Here is a 15,168-nt window from a genome sequence, read left to right on the forward strand (position 1 = left end):
AACTTGGTTCTATCCTTAGAGTTCCATTAAGAGTCAGAGAGATTGGGGCTGGCGCAATGGCTCAACTGGCTAATGTTCTGCCTATAAGCACTGGCATCCCATATGGGTGCCAGCTCATGTCCTGGCTGCTCTATTTCCCATCCAGCTCGACATTTATGACCCAAGAAAGCGGAGGATGGCCAAAACCTTAGGAACTGCATAGAAGACCCAGAAGAAGCTTCTGATTCCTGGTTTCAGATGAGCTCAGCACTGGCCATTGCAGTCATTTGGGTAATGAATCAGTAGATGGCAGTTTTTCTCCCTTTCTCCTTCTCTCTATAAAAAAATGCCTTTTCAATAAAAAAATAACTAAGTCTTTTTTTAAAATGAAGTAAAAAGAGACAATTTACTTATTGGTCTTGGATACATTTCCCAACCCCACTAATAGCAGGTTCTTCATCTACACAATGGGAATAAAGAAGCTCATTTCAGTAAGTTAGAAATGCGTATGTGTTGTAGACAATGAGGAGGGAGTGGGAATTAAGTAAGGAATGTGTCTAAATAAAGCACCTGCTATCATGTCTGCCATCCCTTTAGTATATGGACCGTGATTTCTTGACGATGTACTGTGGTGATCTTGTGGTTTACTGGGGACAAATGGGTACTTTCCTCATGGAAAGGAGAAGTCCTAATCTAAGGGTTCAGAGTTTTATTCTATGAATAATGATTATTTTTTTTCTCATGATACAGTTCTACAGGTTCAGAGATTTCCCCCTCCACCCTTCCTGTTTCTCCTCCTTCCCATTGTTTTTCCCTATATTATTACAATAGTAATAATAATTCAGCAACAATCACATCCATCATTCTGCTATTGAACTGTATCATGACACTGTAGATATAGACAATGGTAGAGAGTCCAGCACCCTATTGTCAAGATATATTTAACAGTTGCATTGAATAGTAGTGATTCTTACTGACTTTATTAAAACTCTACCTTTTACATGATGAATTATTCATTCATCTATTTTCTCAAAATAGGAGAGTGCCAGCTCTTATTTAAAAAAGAAAAAACTTCTGGGCTTGGCAGTGTAGCCTAGCAGATAAAGTCCTCACCTTGAATATGCCAGGATTCCATATGGGCGCCGGTTCTAATCCCAGCAGCTCCACTTCCCATCCAGCTCCCTGCTTATGGCCTGGGAAAGCAGTTGAAGATGGCCCAAAGCCTTAGGACCCTGCACCCGCGTGGGAGACCCAGAAAGAAGTTCCTGGCTCCTGGCTTCATATCGGCATAGCACCAGCCATTGCGGTCACTTGGGGAGTGAATCATTGGATGGAAGATATTCCTCTGTCTCTCCTCCTCTCTGTATAGCTGACTTTGTAATAAAAATAAATAAATCTTAAAAAAAACTTCCAAAATAAACTTCAAATAAAAATTCATAGTTTATCTTTTATAAGTATTTATAAGAAATCAGTATTGATGAAAGCTATCTACAATAATACAGAAATCCAGTTCCCAAAGAACTACATAAAAGTTCCACAAAAACACACTGGACCACTCAATTCTGATGAGATTGAGGCACAGTAACCATGGGAACTAACACAGTAAAGTTGGAAGGGTAAAAGCGTATTGTTTTCCATTGCTTTTGCTTATTCATTTTTTTTAAAACTTCCTAATCATGCAGAATATTTATCAAAAGACCTTCAGCAATCCTGGCATGAAAGACACTAACAGTAGGGGTTTCATGTTGAGTCTCCTTTTTGGAATGCAACCTAAAGGGAGCTTTCTGCACCTGTTACTTGGGCTTCCTTAGCTATCAACTGGGGCTAATATCAGTAGAGAACTGTTGTGGCATTTTAAGGAAGATAACAGCTGGAAAGATGTTCAGAAATTCTAATGCTTTATTAACTTTATAGAATAAAGATGAGGTTGCTTACTTGCAAATTAGGGCATCACTAAATCTGGCCCACATTAACTCTCTTTCATTGCAGTCATATCAGTTCTTCCCCAAATGAGATTCTTGTTATTACTCATATGCCTTTTAGAACCCTGTTTAAATTTTTATTTCATTTTAAAATGGGAGAGAGAGAGATTTTTCCATTTGCTGGCTCACTTCCCAAAGGCCTGTTACACGTGGGTGAGCCAGGTTCCTCACCCAAATCTCTGACATGGGTTGCGGGAGACCCAGGTAGTTGAGCCATACCTGCTGCCTCCAAGGGTGTGCATCAGGCAGCTAGATAGAAATGCCAGACTTGAGCTAGGCACTCACATGTGGGTGCAGACATCCCAAGTGGTGTCTTAAACACTGTGCCAAATGCCTGTCCGCCGATAGGACTTTTTTTTTTACCATCTGGAGTGGCCTCCTCTCCTTTTCCACCAATGTGAAACTATTTTGCTTTGCATCCCATCACTCCCTCCAAACATCACTGACCAGTCTAGCTGAAGATAAAATGAATAAAGTGAGTGATATCCATTACTAACTTTATTTTGTTACAACTAGGTCTCTAGCCCCACCACACTGGGGTCTCGGACCTTTTCACCCTTGGTCCCTAATCTTCATCATGGGAAGTATGTGTACAAATGCATGCAGTGTGTGTGTGTGTGTGTGTGTGTGTGTGTGTGTGTGTGTGTGTGTGTGTGCGCGCGCGCATGTGTGTGCGTGTGGCATGCCTGCTCATGACTTGCTAATCAACTCAGAATTGCTCCATCCAACTGCACCTTCATTTCAGACCTGCGCTCTTGCTCAACTGATTTCTGAGCTTTATCACTGCTCTCTCTTTGCTTCTGAAAGCTCTTTGGACAAGGAATTTGATTTCTTCTTATGGCTTGGCCCCTTCAGGTGCTTCCTCAGAACAGATTTCAGGAGCAAAGTTCTGTCTCAACTTGAAGCAGATAACCCTTAAGATTCTTCAGCAGTTGACAGTTTAAGACTAGCAAGGGTGGCAGATGGAGATTTGAGGTTTAGTTTTGTTATCCCAACCTCTTCTTCGCAGTTGGCAGTCGATAAAGTCCAAAGAATGAATCAACAGAAAACACACAAGGAGGTTCCACAATCTTTTAGAGTGCAAACTTGACCCTGAAGATATTAGTTGCTTTACGTAGAAGGGTGAGTAGAGGCCAGCTTATCATAAAGTATTATAGCTTACATTTTAGCTAGTTTCATTTTGATGTTTAAGGCTCCAGCTCTAAAGTCTGAACCAACCCTTGGGGACAGGGGGAGGGCATAAGAAGAGAGAGTGCCAATTTCAATTAATTCAAACATACCAATTAAAAATTATGAAAGAACATGGTAAGAGAAGGCATGAGGTTTAAACTCACTAGTACTTCAACAAAGGGATATTTGTGCTAACTCGTGAAAAGAGAAGAACAAACCAGAAAACGTAAGATTGAGATTCTAGCTCCCTTCCTAAGGCCCTGGGTCATAAATTCAACCAAACCAAAGTAATGAATGTCTTCTCCTGACAAGATATACAAGTTTACAAGGAAAATCAGAAGATAATATTGGTCTGTAATATGTTTTGTAAATGTTCTCATAATCGGGCCCAGGACAATAGCATAGCGGTTAAGGTCCTCGCCTTGAACACACTGGGATCTCATATAGGTGCTGGTTCTAATCCCGGCGGCCTCGCTTCCCACTTAGTTCCCTGCCTGTGGCCTGGGAATGCAGTCAAGGATGGCCCAAAGCCTTGGGACTCAGCACCCGTGTGGGAGATCTGGAAGAGGCTCCTGGCTTTGGATTGACTCAGCTCCAACCCTTGGGGCTGGTTGGGGAGTGACCCATCAGAGGGAAGATCTTCCTCTCTGTCTCTCCTCTCTGTATATCTACCTTTCCAATAAAAATTTTTAGAAAATTACTTTATAAAACAGTTCTCATAAAATTCAATATGTCTCTGTATTTAAGATGCATGAATATCTAAGAGATCCTGGTATATTAGAGAATCTGATTTGTTTGAATTTTTATCTTAATTTATATTGAATTCCACTCCTAGCACTTGTATTTGAAAGCCTTAAAAGTGCTTGCTTTTATGCCCTTGGAGCATGCTTCCTCACATGAGGGTCTCTAAGGCATCATCAAACGACCGCCCCCCATCCCTGGATGCTGATGTAGTTTGACAGCACAGAGCAATCCTCTCTCCTTCCCTTCATCCCTGCAGATATGAGAGAAAAAGAGAAAAAAAATAAAATATTTATCTCACCAGCTTTCCTCTGTACCTCCACTCTCCCCATTCTAATCTGAAGCTCATACGGGCAAGCATCCCTCTCAACTACCTAAATTACATTAAAAACTTCTTTTAAAAAGATTTACTTTTTGTTGGAAAGTTAGATATACAGAGAGGAAGATCTTCCATCCGCTGATTCACTCCCCAAGCAGCTGCAATGGCTGGAGCTGTGCCAATCCGAAACCAGAAGCTTTTTTGGGGTCTTTTGGGGTTTAGGATCCCAAGGTTTTGGGCCGTCCTTTACTGCTTTCCCAGGTCATCAGCAGGGAGCTGGATGGGAACTGGGACCGCCAAGATTAGAACGGGCAGCCATATAGGATCCCAGTGCATACAAGGCAAGGATTTTAGCCGCTACACCATCATGCCAGGCCCAACATTAAAAACTTTTAAAAAGTGTTTGCTTTCAAGCAATATTTCAGTGCTTAAGGAAATCTGTGCGTTGAGACTCTACCTGTGGTGCCACAGCCCCTGTGGGATGATTTGAGTCCTGGCTGCTCCACTTCCCATCCAGCTCCCTGCTGATGACCTGGGAAAGCAGTCGAGGATGGCACAGGGTTTCCAATCCCCTCAACTCCCTGGGAAACCCAGAGAGGCTCCTAGCTCCTGGCTTCAGACTGGTCCAGCTCTGGCTGTTGCGCCCATTTGAGGAATAAACCAGAGGATACAAGCTTCTCTCTCTCTCTCTCTGTCTCTCCTTCTCTCTATATAAATATGCCATTCAAATAAAAACAAATAAATCTTTTCTAAGAAAAAAAAAAGAAAACTTATTTGGATCTCAACTTTTTGATTTTAGATTTTGATGAAGGTTATAAGTAATGTTTCCAGTGCTTTGCATGACCTGTGTTGCTGGCTTTTTCTAAGTAAATCTTTATTCTACTTATTTGAAAGGCACAGTGATAGAGAGGGAGAGACAGAGAGAGATTTTTCATCTGCTGGTTCACTCCTCAAATGGCCACAATTGTGAGGCTAAATGCAGGCAAAAGCCAGAAGCCCAGAAACTCATCAAGGTTCCTTCATGGGTTGCAGAGGCCAAAGTACGTAGACCATGTTCTGTTGCCTTCCCAGACTTAATAGTAGCGAGCTGGATGAGTAGCAGAGTGATCGGTTTTCATTGTGCAAATACTCCTACAATGGCCACTTACTTGAAGCCACCAAAAGCTGAACCCTCTGAAGCCTACGCCAGATAGCCCAGAACACCTGCCTGCAAATCCACCCTGTCATAAACTAGATGCTGTCATTTAGAATCACTACATAAATATAAACATTAAGGAGTATTCTGAGGGCCCGGTGTGGTGGCCTAGCAGATAAAGTTCTCGCCTTGAATATGCCAGGATCCCATGTGGGCGCAGGTTCTAATCCTGGCAGCTCCACTTCCTTTCCTATCCAGCTCCCTGCTTGTTGTCTGGGAAAGCAATTGAGGATGCCCCAAAGCCTTGGGACCCTGCACCCACATGGGAGACCTGGAGGAAGTTCCTGGCTCCTGGCTTCAGATCGGCACAGCACCAGCCATTGCGGTCACTTGCGGAGTGAATCATTGGATGGAAGATATTCTTCTCTGTTTCTCCTTCTCTCTGTATATCTGACTCTGTAATAAAAAAAAAATTTTTAATCTTTAAAAAAATTCTAAAAAGTCTTCTGAAATCACAGAGGATCCCAGAGCTGCCTGTGAACCTCCCAGGCAGGTTAAACAAGCACGGATTAGCACTAGAATTGACATGCAATTCAAAGATCTAGAAAAACTGCGGAATAATTGGCTCCCACCCCATCAGTTTGGTTTCATGGAATAAAAACCTCACCTGACATCGTGGACCACGAAGAAGTAAGATGAAAACACACTAGAGGGAAAACCTTAGGACTCTTTTTCCTACAAATATAGCTACATGCAAATCAAACACATTTGAGGGCGGTACACGTGGGAGGCTTCTGATTTCCCTTCTTCCTTTACACCCCCACCTGATTCAACCTAACCACCCCGCCTCCCCAGAGCTGACTTTGCTGCTTAGGTGTATTAAGCATCACCCGGAGGCTTGTCTGCCACATCGACCCGCCTCCCTGAGCAACACCAGTCTGTATGGCTGATGGCACTGCTCTAACGCATACGCTCTTCTCTGTGCAGGAAACCTTCGCACAGGGACAGCCACATCACTCATAACAGCGTCTTGAACTTTGGCTCCTGGGTGCTGCCTAATCAGATCGGACTCATTCCCCACCACAGAACACAGCTCACTCTCATCTTGACTCTGAACCAAGCGATGCCCTCCATGGTGGCCTTACTGACAGAGATTAAGATTCTTGTTTTCTGGGCCCGTTGCAGTGGCCTAGTGGCTAAAGTCCTCGCCTTGAATATGCCAGGATCCCATATGGGCACCAGTTCTAATCCCAGCAGCTCCACTTCCCATCCAGCTCTCTGCGTGTGGCCTGGGAAAGCAGTTGAGGATGGCGCAAAGCCTTAGGACCCTAAACCCGCATGGGAGACCCAGACAGAAGTTCCTGGCTCCTGACTTTGGATCAGTGCAGCACTGGCCGTTGTGGTCACTTGGGGAGTGAATCATCGGACGGAAGCTCTTCCTCACTGTCTCTCCTCTCTATATATCTGACTTTGCAATAAAAATAAATACATTTAAACATTTTTTTTAAAAAATTCTTGTTTTCTTAATACATCCAAACATATAGTTTAGCAAATGACTTACACTCCTGTTAATGAGTACCTACCACAAAAGCCTCGAAAGAGAAAACAAAGTTAAGGAATTAGAGCAATACTCAAAGAGACATTATTGAGTTTTTGCACGCCATTCTTTTCTTTATGGAACTGTTTCAAAAAAGGTGTATGAATCTTGCCTAAGCCTTTCCTTCATAACATTTTATTTGGCTTTTCAAAAGTCATAGCAACAAAGAAGAAATCTTAAGACTCACATAGCTCAATTTTCTATGGAATATAGCAACCCTACCCACATCGTACACCTGCTTTGTCAAGTCTGTTCTGCTCACATCTGTGGGAGACAACACAGATGATCATGTCTTTAGCTAAGTTGCATCTTTTATGCACAACTTCTTGGGGCGGGGGGAAGTAGAACAGCAACTAAGAGTCAGAGAATGGAAACACAGATCCTAAAGGCTCAGAATTCTAATTCTGTCTGCTTAAAACAAAAAGCCATCGGAAGGATGTGACTGGCATCCTCTTTCTATTTTTACGAGAAGATAAAATCTCAGGGCCCTGCGCCATTGCTTAATAGCTAAATTCTTGCTTTGCACATACCAGAATCCCAATATGGGCATCACTTTGTGTCCCAGTTGCTCCACTTCCCATCCAGCTCCCTGCTTGTAGCCTAGGGAAGCAATGGAGGAAGGCCCAAAGCCTTGGGACCCTGCACCCCCTTGGGAGATCTGGAGGAAGCTCTGGACTCTGGGCTTCAGATCAGCTCGGCTCCAGCCCTTGTAGCCATTTGGAAAGTGAACCAGCAGATGAAAGGTCTTTCTGTCTCTCCTTTTTTTCTGTAAATCTGGTCTGCTTATTCAATAAAAATAAACAAATATTTTAAAAAAAATAAAACTTAGAAGGGTAGGATCACTGCCTCCAGAATATTACCAGGATAAAACTAGAAACTCAAGAGTTGCATTGGTATACTACCTTGCTAAGGGCAGTTTCTGGGTAGGAGCAAGCATTTTGTACACTTTTCCTTATCCCAACAGGGATCTGGTCCTAACAACCTATTTGCCCAACTAACTGTCACAATATATAATATCATGCTAGACCCTGGGTAGCTGGGACACGACATTCTTTGTGGCACTCTAAGGAGTGCCAACAGTGTACCCTCAGGGATGGGTCCTACTCCCAAGGATGCAGTCAGAAACAGCTTGGAGTAAATAACTCGCAGACAAGGCAAGCAGGTTTAAATGGGCAAAATGTAAAACAGCACAAACAGAACAAGCTGTAGTTCTGAGAAATACAAATGTATGAGCTGATAATCACGGGGCTGGGTTAACATTTATCGGGTATTAGTACGGATCAGTTTAAGTGTTTTATGATCCACTAGTTAGTTATTTCATGTAATAATCTCAGGAAGAACCGTGTCCTCATTTTGCAATCTCTTTGAGTTATCCTTCCTTCTCCTCCCACCTTCTTCGCCCCCCAGTAACTAGTAAAAGTCCAGGGAGTCAGAACAGTAAAGATGAGGAGGTATAGCGTACAAACAATTCTGGCAATGTGGAAAATTTTCTTAATCTAGCTGGGAAACTAGCCAGAGCTAGGAAGGAGATTTGATAATGAAGGAGACATTAAAAAATCTTGTTGATTAGTTAAAAGAAAGAAAAACAGGCTCTGTAATCAAGGCCACAAAGAAGGTCAGCAGGCTAGAGTTGTCTGTGACCAGTCTCAGAAGTATAATGAAGATAAACAGCTTCCCTGACAGACCTCCCAAAAAGAACTTGATCTTTGTTCTGTGAGAACTGATGTTTTACAGACGTAAACAGGGGAACTCTCTCTTCCTGGCTATATTCATGTAGCCTTCTTACTTCCTCTCTAGCAAACTTCTGTTTTTCTAAAATTATTTTCCTGTGTGTTCGTCTGCTTCAGACTTCGCACTTTCAGACAGAGCAAGTTCCTGAGGTCATCTCAGTGGTTACACGAGGTCACATAGTAAGGACATGAAAGAGCTAGGATTTGAACTCGCTCACCTGGCTCTGGGGCCCAGCCTGTTAACCACCTATCCAGATGGCCTGACTGCGACAGAGAGTGCTAAGCATGCTCCAGGTGACCTATCGCTCGATTCTCAGAATCAAGCAATGTGGCCTATCGGCTAAAGTCCTCGCCTTGAATGTGCCAGGATCCCATATGGGCGCTGGTTCTAATCCTGGTAACCCCACTTTGCACCCAGCTCCCTGCTTGTGGCCTGGGAAAGCAGTCGAGGATGGCTCAAAGCCTAAAATCCCGCAAGTCATGATCCTATTATTTAATCACAGGACAGGGTAAAATCACTGCCTCCAGGATATTATTGGCATAATATCTTCTCCAAAGTCTCATAGCTAGTGAATACTGAATTTGAGATTCAAGCCCATTAGCCTGTCTTTGGAGCCCCTTCCTTGGTGGCTGGCTGTGTGTGGATGGTGGCAACATCAGACACAGCTATGTGTTATGTAAAGAAAGTGCATGCTGAGGTGGAGAAGAGTGGGACAGGCAGCAGCTGGTAAAGATATGAAGGGAAAAAGGGGCTGAGTGGTTGCACCTGGTACTCAGGGCACTCCCAATGCAATCCTCACTGAGGACAGACAGAAAACAAAGACTGCTAAAGAGGCAGCTGCTGGAGCTCCCAAGAATTGGCCCTGGGAGCAGGCTGGACTGGGCTGGGCTAGGCTGCAGCACCTGCCAGTTTCTGTGAAAGCCAGGGTGGGTGGGACTGATCAGGCAGCTGCCTCCAATGGTGCATACATTGCCTGGTACAGGGGACATACTGACCCCACCTGCACCAGACAGCACACATGAGAGCAAGATCTTCTTTTTAAAAATACTTGCTAGCACCTGGCGGCGTGGCCTAGCAACTAAAGTCCTCGCCTTGAATGCGCCGGGATCCCTTATGGGTGCCAGTTCTAATCCCAGCAGCTCCACTTCCCATCCAGCTCCCTGCTTGTGGCCTGGGAAAGAAGTCGAGGACGGCCCAAAGCTTTGGGACCCTGCACCCGTGTGGGATACCCAAAAGAGGTTCCTGGATCCTGGCTTCAGATTGGCATAGCACTGGCCGTTGCGCTCACTTGGTGAGTGAATTGATGGGCAGAAGATCTTCCTCTGTGTCTCTCCTCATCTCTGTATATTTGACTTTCCAATAAATAAATAAATCTTAAAAAAATACTTATTTATTGTGAAGGCAGATTTACAGACAGAAGACAGAGAGGAAGATATTCCATCTGCATGTTCACTACCCAAATGGCCACAAAAGCCAGAGTTAAGTTAATCTAAATCAAGGAGCCAGGAGCTTCCTCCTGGTCTCCCACTAGTGTATAGGGTCCCAAGGCTTTGGGTCCAGGTGAACTTTCTTTCCTTTGTTCTTCTTTTTTAAAGATATATTAATTTTTTGAAAGGCAGGTCAGATTTACGGAGGAGAGACAGAAAGATCTTCCATCTGTTGGTTCACTTCCCAAATGACAGAAACAGGCAGACCTGAGCCTATCGAAGCCAAGAGCATTCTCCAGATTTCACACATGGGTATAGGGTCCCAAGGCTTTAGGCCATCTTCTGTTGCTTTCTCAGGCCATAAGCAGCGAACTGGATGGGAAGTGGAGCTTCCGGGATATGAACTGGTGTCCATATGGGATCCCAGTGCATGCATGGTAGAGTTTCAGCCATTGAGCTTTCATGCCGTCCCCCACAGGTGAGGTTTCTTAGGGGCTCCCCCAACTATGCTCAATTCCTAACCTCAGGAAAAATGCCATTGACATGTGGTCTGACCTTGGAGCACATGTTGCAGGACTGAGCACTTGAGTAGTTGACCCTTGTGCAAGAATAGAGCATGGATCGGCATAATGGCTCAATTACTTAATCCTTTGCCTGCAAGCGCCAGAATCCTATATGAGTGCCAGTTTGTGTACCAGCTGTTCCACTTCCCATCCAACTCCCTGCTTGTGGCCTGGGAAAAGCAGTACAGGATGTTTCAAAGCCTTGGGACTTTGCACTCACATGGGAGACCTAGATGGGGACTTGTTCACTGTCTGCAGCAACGGACTTGGTACACAGAGCCAGTATATTTATTTATAAATTATTTATATTTAGCCAGTTTCTGATTTCAGGAAGGAGATGGAAAATTTACAGATACCTGTATATTTGTTGGCATAAAGGTACGACAAGGGCAAGTAAAGGGAAGTAGAATTGAAATTTGCTCCACTGGGGAGTGGTTAAGTGACTGTTATGATGGCACATTACACATTGGTTGGTTTGAATGCCAGTTACTCTGCTTCTGATCCTGCTTCCTGTTGATGTGCCTGGGAAGGCAGTGGATGATGGCCTAAGTAGTTGGCTGCTTGCCACTCGTGGGAGACTAGCATGGGATTCCTGAATCCTAGATTCAGCCTGGTCCAGCCTTTGTTGTTGCCACTACCTAGGGAGTGATTCAGCAGATAGAAGCTCACTCTCTCTTTCTCTCTGTGTCTCCCTCACTCTCTATCCCTCTACCTTCCAAACAAATAAATCTTTTTTTAAAGATTTATTTATTTTTATTACAAAGTCAGCTATACAGAGAGGATAAGAGACACAGAGGAAGATCTTCCATCCAATGATTCACTTCTCAAGTGAGCGCAACAGCCGGTGCTGCACCAATCTGAAGCCAGGAGCCAGGAACTTCCTCCAAGTCTTTCACGTGGATGCAGGGTCCTAAGGCTTTGGGCCGTCCTCGACTGCTTTCCCAGGCCACAAGCAGGGAGCTGGATGGGAAGTAGAACTGCTGGGATTAGAACCAGCGCCTACATGGGATCCCCGCATGTTCAAGGCGAGGAGGACTCCAGCCGCTAGGCCACCGTGCCAGGCTCAAATAGATAAATCTTTTAAAATCCAACCTATTGGATTTATTTTCTGAACAGCTATTTTTGGGAGCTAGTAGAGTTTGTGGCACCTGAAAATTACTCTTTTAATACTGAATGATAAGTAGCGTTGAATACTATACGATGTAACAACGATTTTTGAGAAAACAAGTTTTTTAACTAGAGCTGAAATTTTTTGAACTCCACATTTAATTTTTTCAAAAGATTTACTCATTTTTATTGACAGTTTCATAGACAGAAGAGATGGAAAGAAAGATCATTCATTCACTTCTTCACTCCCAAAGTAGCCATAATGGCCAGAGTTGAACCAATTGGAAGCCAGGAGCTTCTTCCACATGGATGCAGCGTTCCAAGGCCTTGGGCCATCCTCTACTGCTTTTCCCAGGCCACAAGTAGGAAGCTGTATTATTATTTTTGATTCATTCATAAGTCATCCTCAGTACTCTCCAAATCAACCCTGAACCCATGTGAGAGACCCAGAAGAAGTTCCTGGCTTTGGATCAGTCAGCTCCAGCCACTGGGTCCACTTGGGGAGTAAACCAGTAGATGTAAGATCTTTCTCTCTGTATCCTTCTTTCTGTATATTTGTCTTTCAATAAAAAATAAACAAGTCTTTTTTAAAATTTTTATTCTGAACTTTTAAAATTTTAGTTCTTAATTTTTTAATTTTATGATACAATTTTGTAGAGTCTGGGATTCGCTCCCCTCCCCTCAAAAAAATCCCACCCCCGACTAGTTTTCTCCATGTTATTACAATAGTATAGTCCTTCATAAGGAGTCATGATTCCATCAGTAAAAAAATAAATAAATCTTAAAAAATTAAAAAAAAAAAAAGATACTCAAGAATCTGATTTGAGAACACCTCAGACAAAGTTTCTTCGGAGATCTCCCCAATCAAAATGCTGGACTCAGAACCCTAACCAAGAAAAGAGAGAAGACAGAACAGGTCAACCAACCATCTCAGCTATATCCTGGCAGCGAAATACGGGGCAAACAGAGACTCTATGATGGACTATGTCAATCAGTGGATTCTTCAACGACCTCATAGTGCTTGGAGTGGCAAGACTGGCAGCGATTCATAACTGTTGAAATATCAAATCCACTTGAGCAAGAACCTCAGAACATACCCTACATCCGGGACCTAGGGAGGGTGGGAAATTGGGTGGGCCTTCTCCCTTAATACCCCTCTTTAAACATGAAGGAAACAATATGGAAAAAATACTCGTCTTACCCACTTTCCTGTAGCCCTTGAACCTTTTTACCCTAATTAACTATGTAAAGAATGTCAAAATATTAAAAAATAAATTAAAAAAAAGATACTTACCTCCCACATCAGAGTGCCTGGGTACCACTGTCAGCTCTGACCGCTGATTCCCGCTCCTTACAAAAACAGACTATGGAGGCAGCAGTGAGAGCTCCGGTAACTGGGCTCATGCCACAAACACAGGAAACCTGTGCTCTGTTTTCAGCCTTGGGTTCAGGCTCCTGGCCTTTCTGAATATTTGGAAGGTAAATGAGGAAATAGGAAACCTCTTTTATCTACCTGTGTCTTTCTGTCTCTCAAATAAATGGATGTCTGCAGGGATGTTTACAAGATTTCTTCTTTATTTTCTTTAAAAACTAGCATTTTTAAGATTTATTCATTTTTTTCTTTTTCCATTTTTTAAATTATATTTTTGACAATCTTTACATAGTTAATTAGGGTAAAAAGGTTCAAGAGCTACAGAAAAGTGGGTAAAACTATTATTTCCATATTGTTTCTACCACGTATCTGAGGTAAAGGGGGATATTAAGGGAGAAGCCTTACTTAGTCTCCCTCCCACCCCAAGATTTATTTATTTTTATTGGAAAGGTAGATTTTCAGGGAGGAGAGACAAAGATCTTCTGTCCAATGGTTTACTCCCAAAATAGCCACAATGGTTAGAACTGAGCCAATCCAAAGCAAGGAGCTAGGAGCCTGCTCAGGGTCTCCCACACGGTTGCCGCATCCCAAGGTTTTGGGTTATCATCTTCTGCTTTCCCAGGTCACAAGCAGGGAGCTGAATAGGATCTAGAACAGCTGGAACATGAATCAACACCCACATTGATCCTGGCAGATGCAAGGCAAGAATTTAACCACTGGGCCGTCATGCTGGACTCTAGAAACTAGTATTAATTTTCCATCTACTTCATTTCTGTTTCTGCTTCAGAGTCTGAGCATCAGCTTAAGACCCCTCAGTAGTTATTCTTACCCATTCAGTGGCCTGAGTCATGGGGGTTGCAGACCAGTCTTGAGTGGTGGGGTGGGTGCTCCAATCTTCAGTGGGGAACTGCTGGATAGGCACAGAGGGTACCTGCACACCCTCAGAACAATCTGCAACGTCAGGCTGAGGAGCAGTGAGCTTAGCAGCTGGAGCTCTCCACTGGCAGTTAGCCTGGGATCAGTTACCACCAGGCGTGTAGCTGCCAGATTTGGTTAGTGAAGGCGCCAGGAGAGAAGTGGCTAGCCATAGGAGTAGCTCCAATGGCAGCAGCAAACTTCAGCATAGCTCTCTGGCCAGCCTTCTGGAGGACAGCACACTGACAACAGCAGGGCTTTCAATGATGGCACGAACTGACACCAGAAGTTTCTCCCAGATCCTCTGCAGACCAATGATGTAGATGTCCCCACTTTTCCTTTTGGTAAGTCAAGGTTGGTGCCACCTGGGTGAGTTCCTGCTGCAAGGACTCTGAGGACATGCTCCTCCTTCCTTTGTAGGACGTCAAAGGCTTCCCTTTAAGTTACACTGTGAACCACCATATGGACCCATTGCCTGGTAGTGTAGAAATGATTGAAGGAAAAAAAAAAGGAAATAGATTCAGTTAGAATGCAAGTAATTATTTAAAATACTGAATAGTTGTTCAACATTCACTAGCTACATTTATTCACACCTCAAGTGTTCAGGGTGGTGTCACAGGGTCTTGGAAATAGCAAAGAGTAGTAGAACTTTTGGCCCTCCCTTATTGGAATGTACAGTCTAGTGAAGAGGGAGAAAATAACCAGAAAAAAAGAGTAAAGTATATACAGTAACTTGGGTTATTGCAAACATTCACAAGAAAAATAAAGCAGGGAAAAGGGACCGAGAGGAGTGTGCCTGTCCTGGGTGGGTGGGTTGCAGGAACAATCTACTTAGGGGAGCCCAGGAAGTCATGGCACACACTCCTTGGAGTTTAGGGCTGTGGACCATTGCAGCTGTCCTGAGCTGTCCTGACACATTTTTATACCATAATGTTAGAGGCAATCAAAATGTGTCCAGACATCCGTTGTAAAACTAGAGGGGACAGTGGCATCATTTTTCCCAAGAGATTTTTGTGTTTCCTTTTTGTCACTCATGTGTTGGTTACTCAGTGCACGTTTTTTTCACGGTGCTGTAATTTGTTGTTGATGTTGTTGTTGTAGCTGTTCTAAGTCATAGCATTTGTTGACCT

Source organism: Ochotona curzoniae, unplaced genomic scaffold, assembly GCF_017591425.1.
Source record: "Ochotona curzoniae isolate NIBS_2020 unplaced genomic scaffold, NIBS_Ocur_1.0 contig_430, whole genome shotgun sequence".
Taxonomy (NCBI): domain Eukaryota; kingdom Metazoa; phylum Chordata; class Mammalia; order Lagomorpha; family Ochotonidae; genus Ochotona; species Ochotona curzoniae.